This window comes from Copidosoma floridanum, unplaced genomic scaffold, assembly GCF_036245765.1.
Source record: "Copidosoma floridanum isolate Cflo_tuat_1 unplaced genomic scaffold, Cflo_Japanese_pri ptg000020l, whole genome shotgun sequence".
NCBI lineage: Eukaryota > Metazoa > Arthropoda > Insecta > Hymenoptera > Encyrtidae > Copidosoma > Copidosoma floridanum.
The window spans coordinates 5,953,473-5,968,231 of NW_028321897.1; the positions used below are offsets into that span (position 1 = coordinate 5,953,473).

Sequence of the window (14,759 nt, forward strand, 5' to 3'; positions counted from 1 at the left end):
TCCAGTGCACGCCCGGCTGCCGACACGAGCGGGTGGCTTTTAGCGGCTCTCGCGCTTCCTCGTACAATAATCGTTCTCTTCGTTGACGTTGCCCCTCTTCACACAGACTTTGTTGCTCTCGAGTATACACACACTTCTCGCCCACACTTTGACAATCGACCCTTTCTTCTTCTTCTTCTTTACCTCAGCCAATACAAAGGCAGTGCGATTATTTTCTTTTATTTTTGTTTTGCTCCATCGTGCCAACATCCGAGGAATGTTATACAACACGGATAACCAACGGACGACGCTGGCTGCTTTTCACGCCCGACCCTCCAAGCGCAGGTGCATGGTAACCCCTTTACAAAATCTATAAAGATACGCGTGCAAACGACAACCAAGCGGTGGTGTGTCTGCTGTACACGCAGCCCAGTACTACTAGCGCGGTCCGAGTGATCGGCCGTTACTACTACCGCGCGATTGGTTTGGCGTGTGTGGCGATTTCGCCGGGCCGACTCCGGGGAGAGTAGCAAGAAACCTTGTGGTAAAAAAAAAAAAAAAATAGGGAAGCTCGGGCGCGCCGCTGCACACACTCGTGAAGGCGCGTGGCGATCAGCTGATCATCGGCGCCGTGTCGCTGCTCACGGGAGAGCGCGTGGAGTTTTTGAAACCGCGGGCGCTTCTTCTCGAGGGATTTGTCAAGGGAGGAAGACGCGCGAAGAAACAGTGTGCTGGTGCGTGAGTGAGCTTTGTTGTGAATAACGATAGGAGGAGGAGGAAAAAAATAATAGTCAGTGGTGCGACAAAAATACATATATATGTATGTGTATAAAAGTGGGGTGCGAATGACGTGAGAAGAAGAGAGAAAAAAAAAAAGGTGTGACGATGTCGCGTGTATAAGAGCGCGCGACGTAACGCCATCAGCTGGTGCAGCGTTCGATGATGGTGGTGCCAACGACCGAGCCGTCAATAACAACGTCGACGACTGCGTTGGGCCGAATCAGAGGAGCCGGAAGAACCTGCCGCGTGTGTGTTGTAGGTAGTGCCTGACGTACAGCAACGAGCATTGGCTTTCGAAGAGTGAGTACATATAAATATACCTGGTGTATTTTCGAGGCGTTAATTTTAAGGGGGGGTTTGGTAGGGACGGGCGCAAGCGCAGGTCACCGGCTCTCCGCAATTGATTAGCGCGTCCGTTGTGCAGAGACGTATATATATAGGCTCAAGTTGCCAAAACAGCGGTATATCATTATCAGCACGATGTATATCCCTGCACCTTCTAGAGGGACGATAAATCAATAATCAATCGTAAGTTCATGATCGATCGCGTGCTCCCCAAGTTTGGAATCCATGTAGACGTAGCAGTGACCTTTTATCGACATTTCTCGTGTACCGATGCTTTGTGTTTAATTTACACGCGTATCAGCAAATAATATCATCAATCAGATTTCATATGAAACAGTGACACGCGTGTTTCTTTTTTTCCACCAACGCGTTTTCCAAAATGCAGCGTCGGCTGCACGCAAAAACACATGCACATATGTACAATATACACGCGCGTTCGTAGCGCGAGTCGTTGAACCGGGCGATCGATTTGCGCAGCAGCTCTACACATGCAAAGGGTTAAACGTGTAATGTCAGCGACACGTTCGTTCTTTTTTTTTTTTTTTTTTTTCCTTCTCCACCCACTGTGAGTATATACATACACACCGAACGGAATGATAAACGTTGGCTTTTTTCTCTCTCTCTCTCTTGCTCGCACGTCCGTGTTATATAATTTGCAACCTGCCACTGCGAGCACTTTGGGACGCGTCAATTTTCCGTTTCGCGAACCGGACAGGGGTTTCTCCCCCCGAAAATTTCGAGATCCCGAAAAGGAAATCCCCCCAAAAAAAAGCCGAGCGTAGCATCGTTTATATACACGCAGGGAGTAAGGGGCATAAATCTCGCGAGCTATACGTGCGTTAGTTGGCAAAAGGGAGGGGGGGGGGGCGTCGGAGCGCAGTTGCCCGGTGCTCTCGAGTTTAACATCCCGGCGGATTTGCCTGTCAGACGGGGATGATAAACCGGGAGTGATCGGTTTGATTGCGAGAAAAAATACACATCTTTGAAGGAAAAAAACAAAAAAACAAAAAAAAAAACATTGTTGACCTAATGCTCGTCCCAAAAATAAAAAAAAAACTCTCTATAGCCCGAGCAACCTCACAAGTTGCCGACAGGTTTTGCCGAAAGACAAAGAGGGAAGGAAAGTAGGGAAAAAAGTAAGCAAGAGCTCGTCCTTTTGTGTCATCTTTCTTTCTTTCTTTCTTTCGTTCCTCCTCTCCCGTCGTCTCGCCGCGTCCGAAATCTGCAAGGCGATCTCCTTCCGTTCCCCGAACCAGCTACTCGGCAAGTCGCGGCTTAGCGAGAGCTCACTTTGTGAATATTAATTGGCTGCAATCTCCTCTCTCTCTCTCTTTTTTTCATGTTTTTGGGTTCTGGAGTTTCGCTCCGAGCTCGCATGGACCGGGACGCGGTTGTCTCTCGGTGGACCACTGGAAAAAAAAAAAAAAAAATTTAGCACGTATCAATTTTTCCAAGACTTGGAAAGCTCATCCAACAACGTAATTTGCAATCAATAACTAGCTACGGACGACTCGCGACGCGACATCGACGAGGAAAAAAAAAAAACATCTCGCGTACAGCAGCTCGATGTTATTACTTTGCTTGTGTACTCTATAGATATATATATATATATACTATCAGTGACTATATTGTATATGTATAATATAACAGGAGCAGCTCTCATCGTTCCTTTAACGCTTCGCTGCTGCCGACCGCAATCGGTAACAAATCATCGTCGCCGGCGCCGTCCCATCAGGGTCTAATTCCTTGACAGACGTGTGTCACCAACGACTGAATTGTTATCATTATCATGATTATTTTGTCGCTCTCTCCCTCTCTTATTGCTGTTATTCAACGCCTCAAATCCATTATGTGTGTCCATGTATAATTTTGTTTATCCCGCTCGTTTTATTTTTGCAAAATCGTGCCGGAGGTCCTTATTTTACCGAAGAATCGATATAAAGCTGTACAATACGAAACAGTATAACTTTTCCATGTGGATTCATCCACTTGCTGGTCCGACAGTGCAGTAACGTTGGTCTCGTGACAAATTCACGCATCACGAGACTATAGGGTGTAACGTTCGCGGCATGAAGTATTACAAAGAGTACAGCCACAAGCCTACCCAAAATGACAAACCAAATGTAAAAGGTACTGATTTCTCCGGTTCGGTATTGTCTTTCATTTTTTTTTGCCATCCAAACGTATCGCGTAAAAACGTGTGTCGTCTACACGCTTATCGCGAAAATTGTGTGACGCTCGAACAATAAGTTCATGGCCATGATCTTGTTCAAAAGTCCACGACCCATTGACAAATCGAGGACAATGGAAGAAAAAAGCCACCTGCCGCTGTGTATACCAATTAAAGCTCGCGGCAATTAGAAGTAATCGGCGAGAACTCACTTTTTTATGGAAGTGTGTGTACCTCATCTCTCTCTCTCTCTCTCGTCATACGAAAAAGGAAAATGAGCGATACAAGAGAGAGGCCCACTCGGTATGTGTCGAACGACACGTACCTATATCCACTGTTGGGCACAATGGTGACAGCTCGCTCCTCCTCTAGTTTTTGATGACCACTGGACACTCTTCATCACATCTCTCTTTTTTTTTTTTTTTTTCTTCCAAACAAGCGCGTGGGAGAACAAAGTTGTAAGCTTCACACACGCGTTTTGTCACGATTCACAAAGAAGAGCGTCTCCGTCGCTCGGCCATGGCTAATTAGCCGCTGAAAAAGAGGAGAGAGAGAGAGAAAAAAAAGCCGTAGGGCGAAAAGCACCGCAATGATTTATCGACCCGCGCACCTCCTCTCTCTCTCTCATCCGTCATATCTTCAGGAGGGGGGGAAAAAAATGGTCAACCTCTTGTACTCGCCACGTGATTTTCTTAATGAATTTTTCTTTAGACGCTCACGCGTTCGTCGCGACTCTTTTTTTTTTTTCTCCCCACTTCAGCTTTAAGAGATATAGGTGTTTAGCATATCGTACGCTTGTTTGTTTTATCACTACGATTACCGCCTTTCCTTATAAACGCGTGTTTCGTAAAAATCACTGCGACTCGGCTTTCCACAGCGGGACGAGATGCGTCGCAGAAACGGGGCGTTAAATCCAATCAAGACTTTGGGAAAGAAAAAAAAGTCTAATACAAGTACTTCGAGGATGTACAATGTCTCGACTTGGCTTGTATGCCACAGCTAGGGTCCGCAAGTTTAGTGCCCTATACGTTGGTACTTGTACAGTCGAGGTAAACGACAGCAAAGCGACCTTATCAGCGTCCATTTGTACTTGTGCGCGTACGTACCATATTATTGTGTACGTATGCACGCAGGAGGAACGCGTATATTACGGTGCAGGATAACGAGAGAGTCCTGCTCGGTCGTTTCCCAGTGGTATGTACCTCGGCCCGTATGACGCGAAATCTTGATCCCACCCGATTGTCTCATCAAACTCACGTGTCGTTTTGCGGGCAGATGCAGATTTTTTTTTTCCTCTTGGCTTCCCTGCGAGCGCGTGGCGGCGTCGGCTCCCTTGTGTGCGTGGCCCCTCGATTAAGCGTGAGGCCACTTTTTTTTTTTGGTAAAACGATGGACCGACGTGAGCACCGTTGTTTTGCGTGTACGCGCGCGGTCGCTACTTTGTGCTTTTCTAAATGTGCGTGCTTACGCGCGCGGTGACTGTCTCTCTCTCTTTTGAGCATATACACGTACTTATGCAGTGGTGGGGTGATGAGAGCTTTTTTGTTCCCAGGGTCTTTTTACATCTTGGGGTTTTTTTTTTTTTTTTTTTTTTTTTTACGTGGAGAAGAAAAAAATGGTTATCAGAGTCGGGGTGCATCTTATGGAGCCAGGGCCTTGAAGATTAAAAAACCAGTTGATAATAATACATGCATGCAGAGAGGATGTAAAAATAAAACATTGGGTGCGATAAAATCGATGGTAAAATCAAGGGACATACTTATTTATATTTTCCACCTGTGCAATAATATAATATATATGGTGATCTTATCTCTGGCCCGTTGATTTATCGCGTGGTTTTTACCAGATGTTAATTGATTTTGACGTCGATGTTGTTTTTTTTTTTTTTTTTTTTTTTTTTTTTTTTTTTTTTTTTTTCTAATTCTTGCAAAACCGCACCGGTGACTTGCGTAATTGTACAACATAATGTGATGGTGGGCTTACAGCGTTGATTTGTTTTTATAAATAACGAGCGGTGTATTAAATGAATATATTTATAGGTACATAATGAAAATTGAGTATTGAAACAAAACGTAAGAAGAACAACAACTCGTGTGTGTATAAATATAAACTGATGATTATCTCGATACAGAATTAACACTAAATTGCTCAACAAGTGAATTTACTTCCATCTGCCTAATGGCCGGAAAATTTAACTTTTTTTTCTGATAAGATTCTGAATCGATTCGTGTGTATGTGTTACGAACACTCTCCATATTACGTAACAACAACTACATTGGCTTATTGTTATTGTTATTTTTTTTTACATCAATCTATACACACTTTGATGCATATCATCGTTCCGAGTAAACAATAAACAAACAATATGTTTTAAAAATGTATTTTCTTGTACGCTTGTATATAAACGTATAAAAAATAAAGCATTGTCACGGGAAGGAAAAAAAAAAAAAAATTCTCGACTGGACTGAATTGCCTGCGAGTTGAGTTTATAAAAAAGAGTTAACTTGCGTGCTATTAAAAACAATTAAAAAAACTGTTTAAACCCAGTTATTTCGACTAGTAATTCACAGAGGAAAACAAGAGACGCCAAAACGCAATCGACCCGGTGTGGGAAACACCGATAAAACCCAAATGGTAATTCAATTTCTCCCATCCCACAAATGTACATGTGTTGTAAGGGTTGAAAAATAAATCGCGTGCGTGCATGTGTATCGTATGAACCCATTGACGTGACAAACAAGCGCACAGAAAAAGGCGCATGTAATTACACGTAATGAAACGGAGTTTAAAACAATTAGCATTGTCAACGGCACGCGGAGAGTATATTATGTACAAACGCACATGATAAATATATATGTGTATACTTGGACGTATCCGAATAAGAAGAAGAAGAAGGAGGAGGAAACAAGCGCGTGTATTATAATGCACGCGTGTGATGGAGCAGAAAGGGGGCCAATACATATTATGCATCCCTTTGCTCCTCCTCGCGCATAATGTGGGGCACACACACACGCGCGCGCACTCGATATTATACTTACGCTCTCTTCTCGCTATCTTGTAGGCTGTCGGATTGTTGACACGCCGGTGACACGTTTAATAGGATTATTTATGCGGTGTCCGAAGCGGCTTATAAGGCGCTCTCTCTCTCTGGTACAAAGCTGTACGTTATATCATGTACATACATGCACATGGTGCTCTGCTCTCTATATCACCTATATCTATCCATCTCGAGCGCTGCGGGTGATGTATAATATATACTTGTCAAGGTGCCGCGCAATTATGTACATCAGGTATACGTGTATCTTACATGAGACACACCATCCGATAATATGTACTGGACCATCAATAGGAAGAACACCAAAGTGCATTGGGAGACTCGCTCAGCCCTAAACGATCCGATTGAACGCTCGTTCTCTCGTGTTTGACTTGTTCGATTATTGCGCGACGATGACAATGTCATTATTGCACACGCTGTTGCTTTATACGCATATACATATATTGGGTATACTCTCTTCGTGGGAACGGGGCATTTTGCGGATCGTATATATATATATATATCCTATACCGTACGTTACAAGCGTTTCATTTTTTTTCCGATTTCTATGGTTTTTTACTTTACAGAGATAACACGATATAGCGACCTTTTTTTCTTTTCAATCGTCGAGACGTCAAGATTTGTCCTTTGCAAAGTTATAGATGACCAACTTACTGTTCTACGTGGGTGTGGATGGGATATAACATTGGTAACAACGACGCGGATGCGCATCACTTTGTAAGGACCGTGTTGTATCCTATTTCGACGAAACGCAAAAATTACTCTTTTCCTCCCAAGTCCATGCTTATTACCTTTCAGATTTTGTCGTTTCAACTGGTTATTCCGTACTCGAAAATTGTGGGCTCACTTTTTCCCCCGAACAATATCTCACCCAAAACCACCACGGAATCGGAGCTTCCGAAAGCGATTCCCGGTAAATATGACCATATATATATATATACCACCTCTATTACAAATACACACATGCATGTACGCAAACGAGGGTCGCGCAGCGAAAATTTTCCTCGCCGTGGTTGGGTTTTCGCGAGAAGAGAGGGAGGTAAGAGAAAAAAAAACAACCGGATTCTCACGCGTATACATATACAGGTACACGTTATCACTGCTCGGCTATACAGTGCTACTACTGTTGGTGGTGGTGTAGGTGTACGTAGGTGCGGAGAGGAGAGCCCGCATGGCCGACCGCATTTGCGCGAGTCGATTGCGCCGGTGGCGGCCCTATACAATAATGGTGCACCGGCCAAAGCTTCTTCCCCGGCGGTCCGTCCCGCGATCGATACCCTTGCGGAGTTTTGTTGAGGGCCGCGAAGGGGATTTCAGCGAGTCTGACCCGAAATTCTCATTTTTTCTTTCCCCCTTTTGAGCGCCTCTTCTTTTTTTCCTCGCCCCATTTGGTGCGCACAAACACATGTACGTATACATGTATGTTATTTTTGTACTTTCTTATCTCGAGCACACACGTATACACAAACATATACATGTCTTTGAGAAATCGTTTTGCGTTTTTCCTGTTTTCGTCCACGTGACATCTCGCCGCAAGCTCTGCTTTAGTTCCCATCGCCGAAACCAGGTCACCAGACCGTACCCGATTAGAGTACATATATACGAGCGTCCCTCTATATACAGCCGCAAGCCCGAACAACAAGTTTATCCGTACAAAGATTAACCCAATGGTAAAGGAAAAAAAAAAAAAAAAAAGTTCGCAGCGAGGTTTCGTCATACACACTCGACTGTAATAATAATAATAACAATGATACAAGCAAGGACTCTCTTCGCAGCTGCATGCACGTCGAATATTAGATGGGCATTACATACACAGACTCGTCGAGTGCACCGGTAATGATGATGATCTCGAGAGTCCGAGCGAAGCGAGGAAAAGGCGGAGCCTCTCGTGTACACAAGTGCAAACCTTTTTCTCCTTTCCTATATCCCCTTAGCGAGGTTGCACCCATACATGCGTACACCTTATAAGCGCTGACCTCAAGCTTCTTTTATTATTCTCTTGTGTCATATATGTGTATGCACGGAGAGCCACAAGAACGAGAGACAGCCCCGTGTGTGTAGCAATTAGCCCCCTAGTCTCCCCCCCCCTCCACCGAAAAACCGCAAATCGCTTGGCTATACGAAGGACCTCGCTGGTATGTATGTATATCAAGACGCAGACGGACGTGTAATTGGTTCGCGGCTCGTCGGTTATATACATACGCGACAATAATATCCTTAAAGTCCATCCTTGTTTCTGTATTTTATATAAATATAATACATACGGACGATCTAACGATAATCACCGCCAACCGCCTCACCCCTCGTTATTTTATTACTATTGTCTTTTGCTTCACACGCCCGGGTGATGCTTACAGAAATTTTGGCATACATACTTTGATTTTTTTCACTCCAAGATCGATAAAACCACGACTACGAAAAAGCCGAACCAAAAATCCCCCCACCCTCTCTCTCTCTCTCTTTTGGCCCTGGAAAAAAAGAAGAAGAAGAAGAAGAGATGCATTCCCTGCATACGTGAAGAGAGCCGTAGTTTAGCCGTATAACCCACGACTGCAGAGTTCTCGTCGCGGCGAGGCCACCGAGCGAGGAAAAAAAAAAAAAAAAAAAAAAAAAGCGAAATGAAGAAAAGAGAAAAAAAAAAAGGAGTAAGAGCTACGAGCAACGTGGAGAGCAGAGAGAAAAGAAGAGAGCGACTCGGAGCCGGTCCCCTTGAGAGAGGAGCACCTATATATATATATACTACGCATACGTATATATATATATATATATATGTATAGTCTTCGCGAAGCGGTACAGAGGGAGGGGGGGAGGGCCTCTCTCGGATGAGAAAAGAGGGAGGAGGTTGTCGCGCCTTCCGGGAATCGGAAGAAATTTCCAGCGCGCTCGGCCACACCCAGGTGTCCAACTTGACGGCCGATCTATACTTACGGGCTCGATCGGCCGATTTCACGAGACTTTTTCTCTCCCCCCCCCCCGAGATTTCATTGTTGGAGGAGGAACCGGAGAAGGCGCAGATGGGATATCGCAGTCCAAACACGTGTCACGTCGAACGGAGATTCACACACTAACCGGCGATTTCGCTCGATCGGCAAAGGTCAAGCATTATCGGTATCAATAATCAAAATTTTTTAATCCTTCCAATGAGCGAAGTATCATTTAAACTGTGTAATCTTGTACATATATACCTGTACCGTTGCTATTATGGTATTCGGGTACATTTTATCCACGCGAGTGACAATACGTCACAAAATGGCACCACGGCACTCGCGTACTCGTAGTCTGGAACTCGATAGGCCCATTTCACGTACACACATATCCCCCTACCCCACGCTACGATTACCCATATATATATATGTACACACATACAACAAAATTCACACACTGCAATAATCCGTCAAAATTGATATTCCATCTCCACCAGTCCGTTGGTACATGCAAGCGCGCTGATTACTCATTTGCGCGCCTCTGCGTATAACATTCCATTTGTGTACACGCGGATTATTCCAGTGGCAGCGGCTGCATATTTGCAGGAAACTGAAAATTACGCAGGGAATTCGCGTGTTATGCACGTATAGTATTTACACGCGTGCACCGGAGAAAAAGAAAAGAAAAGAAAGGTTGGGAGGGGCGAAATCAATTTGGCTTTTTAAAAGTAATCGGGTATCATTAGGCGCGGCTGGTCTATTCCACCTGTGCACGTACACACGTATGCACGCGTTTTGCGAGCGAGGACGGGGAGAGAGGAGGGCTTGGTTCTTATGTAAATAAATTAAAATTCAAGTGCCCGATAATTCACGGGGAGTAGCAAGAAGAGGAGGGGGGGGGGAGAGCCGCGTCTCTCTTCGGGATAATATAATACGTGCCATTTGCTGCACTTGGCTCGTTTTCATTTGCATCATCAATAACTCCGATTATTTATCGGACAAATGAGGAAATTCCACGCTCACCCTGCAATACCTACTTGGGTTATTCGTTTATTGGCCATCTATGATACGTTATGTATGTTGTACCAAGTACGTACGAGATTGCGTTTTATTTTATTTCACTCTCTACACAAGTATATACATATATATATCATATGGCCGATTGTATATACAATAGATTTGTATGTGTACCTATATGCACGCGGAAATTAAGTTTATCGACATCTATATTCCGTTTACCATATTTATATACATGTGGAGGTTATATGTTACATACAAACATCATTATTTATGTTTCTGGGGGGGGGGAGCAATGAATTTAGTTGTCACTTTAATTGTTCGACACGTGTTGTGACGTTTCAATTTGCACAATGATATACTATCATTTATTAAACAATTTGCAAAAAAAAAAAAAAAAAAAAAAAAAAAAAAAAAAAAAAAAAAAGAATCTGTGTGGCAGAGGGTTTGTACTGTCCAACGTTGCTTGCTGACACATACATGTATAAATTTGCGATGCACTTTGTTTATTAAAAAAAATTGTAAATCAAGCAAATGCACGATTAAAATTTAGCAACAGCGTGTATTGTTTCCATACCGTATTCTCTTGTGATAAGTCATCGGCGATGTCATGTGTGATAAACATTTATTACGCACGCCGATACAACAGATGGAGCTTTCCCGATGAAAAAGATGAAATTTTTTTACAAACAACGTTACTGATAACCAGCGTTCATTACGGCTCACCTCCACTTGATGTTAATTTTTTGGCATCATAGTCGTTGTTGCTGGTCCAATAACCCATGTACTTATTACCAGAGCACAACGTTGCATCGATTCTTATGATTATAAAATATGTTTTTTTACATCTTATTAAACTTTAGAAAGGCAACATATCCCGTACAACTTTGTTTTAGCAAAAAAGACACAACAAACCAGCTACGTATATGTAATACATCAAATGACACGCATTTACACGCGAGACTTGACTGCACTCGATTAGAAAAAAAAAAAAAAAAAAAACTTTTTCTACGCGGTAAAAGCTCATCTTCCTCCTTGGGCCACACACCACTTGTTCTCACGGTCACTTTTTAAACACACGTGCGGCGCAATTACAACACGATAAATTGGCCGATAATCATCTCGTACACACGACTCGCAAGCACCAATATATCAAATATGTACATGTATATATGGAACAAAAGGAAAGATCAAAGGTATACATTGTTGCTCGAAAGAGTCTCCCATATATATAATATGCATGTAATCGGAAGGAGTCAACATATGCTAAGCATATACCTGCGTGTGTGTGTGTGGGTTATACAACGGGAGAGACGAGGACGACGCCGACGCGACTTTCTCGCGACGATGACTATGACGGCGGAGCACATGTATATAAATATGTACATACAACACATCCGGAGTATAACGTGGACGGTGTTGTCCGAAGAAGAGCCAAAATGACTGGGGCGTATTGCGAAAGAGAGACAAAAGGCGCGCGGTGTAACAATATATTATATGTGATGGTCAGCGGAATCCCGATGGTGGTCCGTGCGTGGGTGCACGAGATTTTGGCTCCTCCTGTCATTACACCCATATGGTGATACACGCGATAAAAATCGACGAGGCGCGGTGTTCCCATGCTGTTGTTGCTTGACGCGGCGTGAACGTGAAAGATCATTGATCGAAACGTCGGACGCGGCCCTCCGAGGGACCCTCGCGTGGGTAGGTGGTCTCCCGAGGAATTCCACCGGCCCGCTCTGCGCTTCTTCTTCTCTCGCCGATGACGGCGCGTTATCTCCGTCTCTCCAGCTTTTTTCTCTTTGTTCGTTACACCCGTGGCCGGTGGAAAAGTCGTAACAATTAACCGGGCGAAACTCGAGTGACCAAATTTTCCTCTCCATCTCCTTTCGTCTCCCGTTATTTTACCATCTCACCGTTTGCCTCTTTTGTCCCCGCGGCGCGTATTACATGTGGTTTGTCTCTCTCTCGCGACTCGTCCGCTCCTTTCACTCGTTTTTCCGAATCACGCGCCGGTTACCCCATCCGGAATCGACTCGGGCTGACACTGTAAAACACACATCACAAGAGGCGCGTAAGGTCGACAAGAGAGGGACGTCGAAAACATATAAATGTATAAAAATAAAGTGAAAGTGTATACAAACGCACGCGAGGAGGAAGGGAGATTTGGTTTTTTCTTCCGATGGACTGTATATAATATATTTAGCTCTGTTCACGTGATTGCGTGAAATTCTCTTCTTTTTTTTTTTTTCCCCCCCATTTACAATCATTTGCATCGCCATATATTTCATCGTTTAAGTATTGGATAAAATATACGTGTATACACACGGGCGCTGTGATATACGTGTGTAAAGATACACGGCTAAAGCTAAAAAAAAAGAAACCAACACGAGATTCATCATCGCCGCAGTTTATCTCGCTGCACAACGGCCGCCAAAGAGAGTCATCCTGCTATGTATAGGCTTTTGTACGACGCGTTTTCTTTTTTCCTCTCGTATACATGTATATGGATTCAACGTCTTATCTATGATGTGTTTTATATATATGTATACGTACATATACACACTGCGGCCTCTGCAACGCGACTATACAAAGTACACCGATGTACGAGGAGAGTCATCGTATGGCAATCGTTGAGCAATTGTTTGGAAGAAAAAAAAAAACCCAATTTTGAATAAAAAAAAAAAAAAAAAAAAATTGTCTAGCGTTATGGAAATCTTCCAATTAATCAAATGGCCTGATGGTGCGAGATATAACATACATACGGCCCCTAGCTCACACGCTAATTGGCACACATTAATAATGAAAATCGAGAATTGTGTGTATATGTATATAAGTATATTATACACACCACGTGTACATTACGCGAGTGACGTGTCAACGGTACCCGATAAAATCGGACAATAGTGTAATTCGTCCCACTAACGGCGAGAACAATAATTTTCATTATTAATCAAAACGATGATAATATCCACAATAGAGGCACGCAACACGTGGTTAAAAAAAAAAAAAAAAAAAAAAAAAAAGAAGAAATTATTTTCGTTACCGATGGAAGCATATACTATACGGTTTGATAATCACCACGCGGTACTTAACTCATATATGTATACGCGCGCATTTACCCGTCCACCGAATCATTCTCACCATCTATCACCAGACGTGGGTGTATATATACGTGTATTGTATAGTGTAAACAAACGCGGCTCTGCGACGGTGTGTTATATATACTCTTATCTTCCTCCCGCGGGAAGGAAAGAGATGAGGCGACGAAAATAGCTCACCCGAGAGAGCATTGTACAACCAACTATCTCACCATAAGCACACATACATATATATATATTTATGCTACCGCTTTATCGCAACGACATTGCGCGCTGCACTTATATTACCATACAATATAATATATTATAGTTTGCATACACTTCTCGGCCAAGATCCTCCCTCCTCTTATCCTCATATTTTTCGGTGTACAACTTTGTATATACGTTAAAGGCCTGCTCATCACCTCCCGGCCGCGTTCTCAATATTAAAATTGTCATCGAGCTATTACATAAATGTAGTACCTCCAAGTGATGGGCTCAAACGACTATACGCAGAGAGAGAGAGGGGGAGGGCCCAAGTTGTATTATATAAGGCGCAGTACTAGATTGACGGTGTCGACTGTATCTATACTGTAACGGTCGTATGGGGCATGTATAAATATATTTATGTTGTATAGGTGTATATAGGGAGCGATTGTCGCAAATGGAGAGCGCGTTCAGATATTATTGTCAAATGGGCGTTCAAATGCAATGCACGTGACTTTATACATCTATTTAACATGAGAAGTACGTTTATATATATACGTAATATAGCCCGAATTTAAAACCACGACGATTGACTGCATCGTTTTCACTGTATAATTGCATAAACTGTTCGAAGCGTCTTCTCTCGTGCGTTTTTCTTGTCCATGCGTATATATATATACGTATATATTTTATGTTTCAACTGTATGTTTTAGTACTTGTTGTTACAATATTGAAAAGAGAGAGAAAAATACAATCTGTGTTCAAACAGATGATTGTGACACGCGAAATTAAACAATCAGCGTTAATATTTACGTACATTTGTATCCATGTGCGTGCACAAACGTGTGTCTACATACCCTTAAATAGCCTTCGTAGAAGAATCGTATAACCTTATTATATACACTCAAAGAGGCTGCATGTCTTTTTGCGCCAATATAAGCCAAAGTACATAACGTAACATGCCATAGCAGAGGATTTTTTTATTCACGTTTCTCTCTTTGCTACTTTTTCCACCACCAGCACTCCTATAGTATATATACATATATGCGTGTGTGTGTGTGTACCTGTACCGTCCTTCCGAGAGAGCCCCTCAATTTTCGAGCGTTTAACGTTCAAACAGGGGGTTATCGATGGGTGTGCAATTATCGGTAACTACCGCGTAAAACTCGCTTTTGAGAAAACAGTATGTGGGTTTTCTACGA

General features: G+C 43.1%; 1 protein-coding gene across 2 annotated transcripts in view; it reads left to right on the forward strand.

The window, feature by feature from the left end:
* The first annotated feature begins 335 nt into the window (after window positions 1-335).
* Window positions 336-14,759, forward strand: part of LOC111642824 (uncharacterized) — a 346,613-nt gene continuing 332,189 nt past the window's right edge. For both annotated transcript variants that reach the window (XM_089593969.1, XM_089593970.1), the window contains exon 1: window positions 336-1,059. The gene's annotated coding sequence lies outside the window, so the exon portion shown is untranslated. The remainder of the gene's footprint in view (window positions 1,060-14,759) is intronic.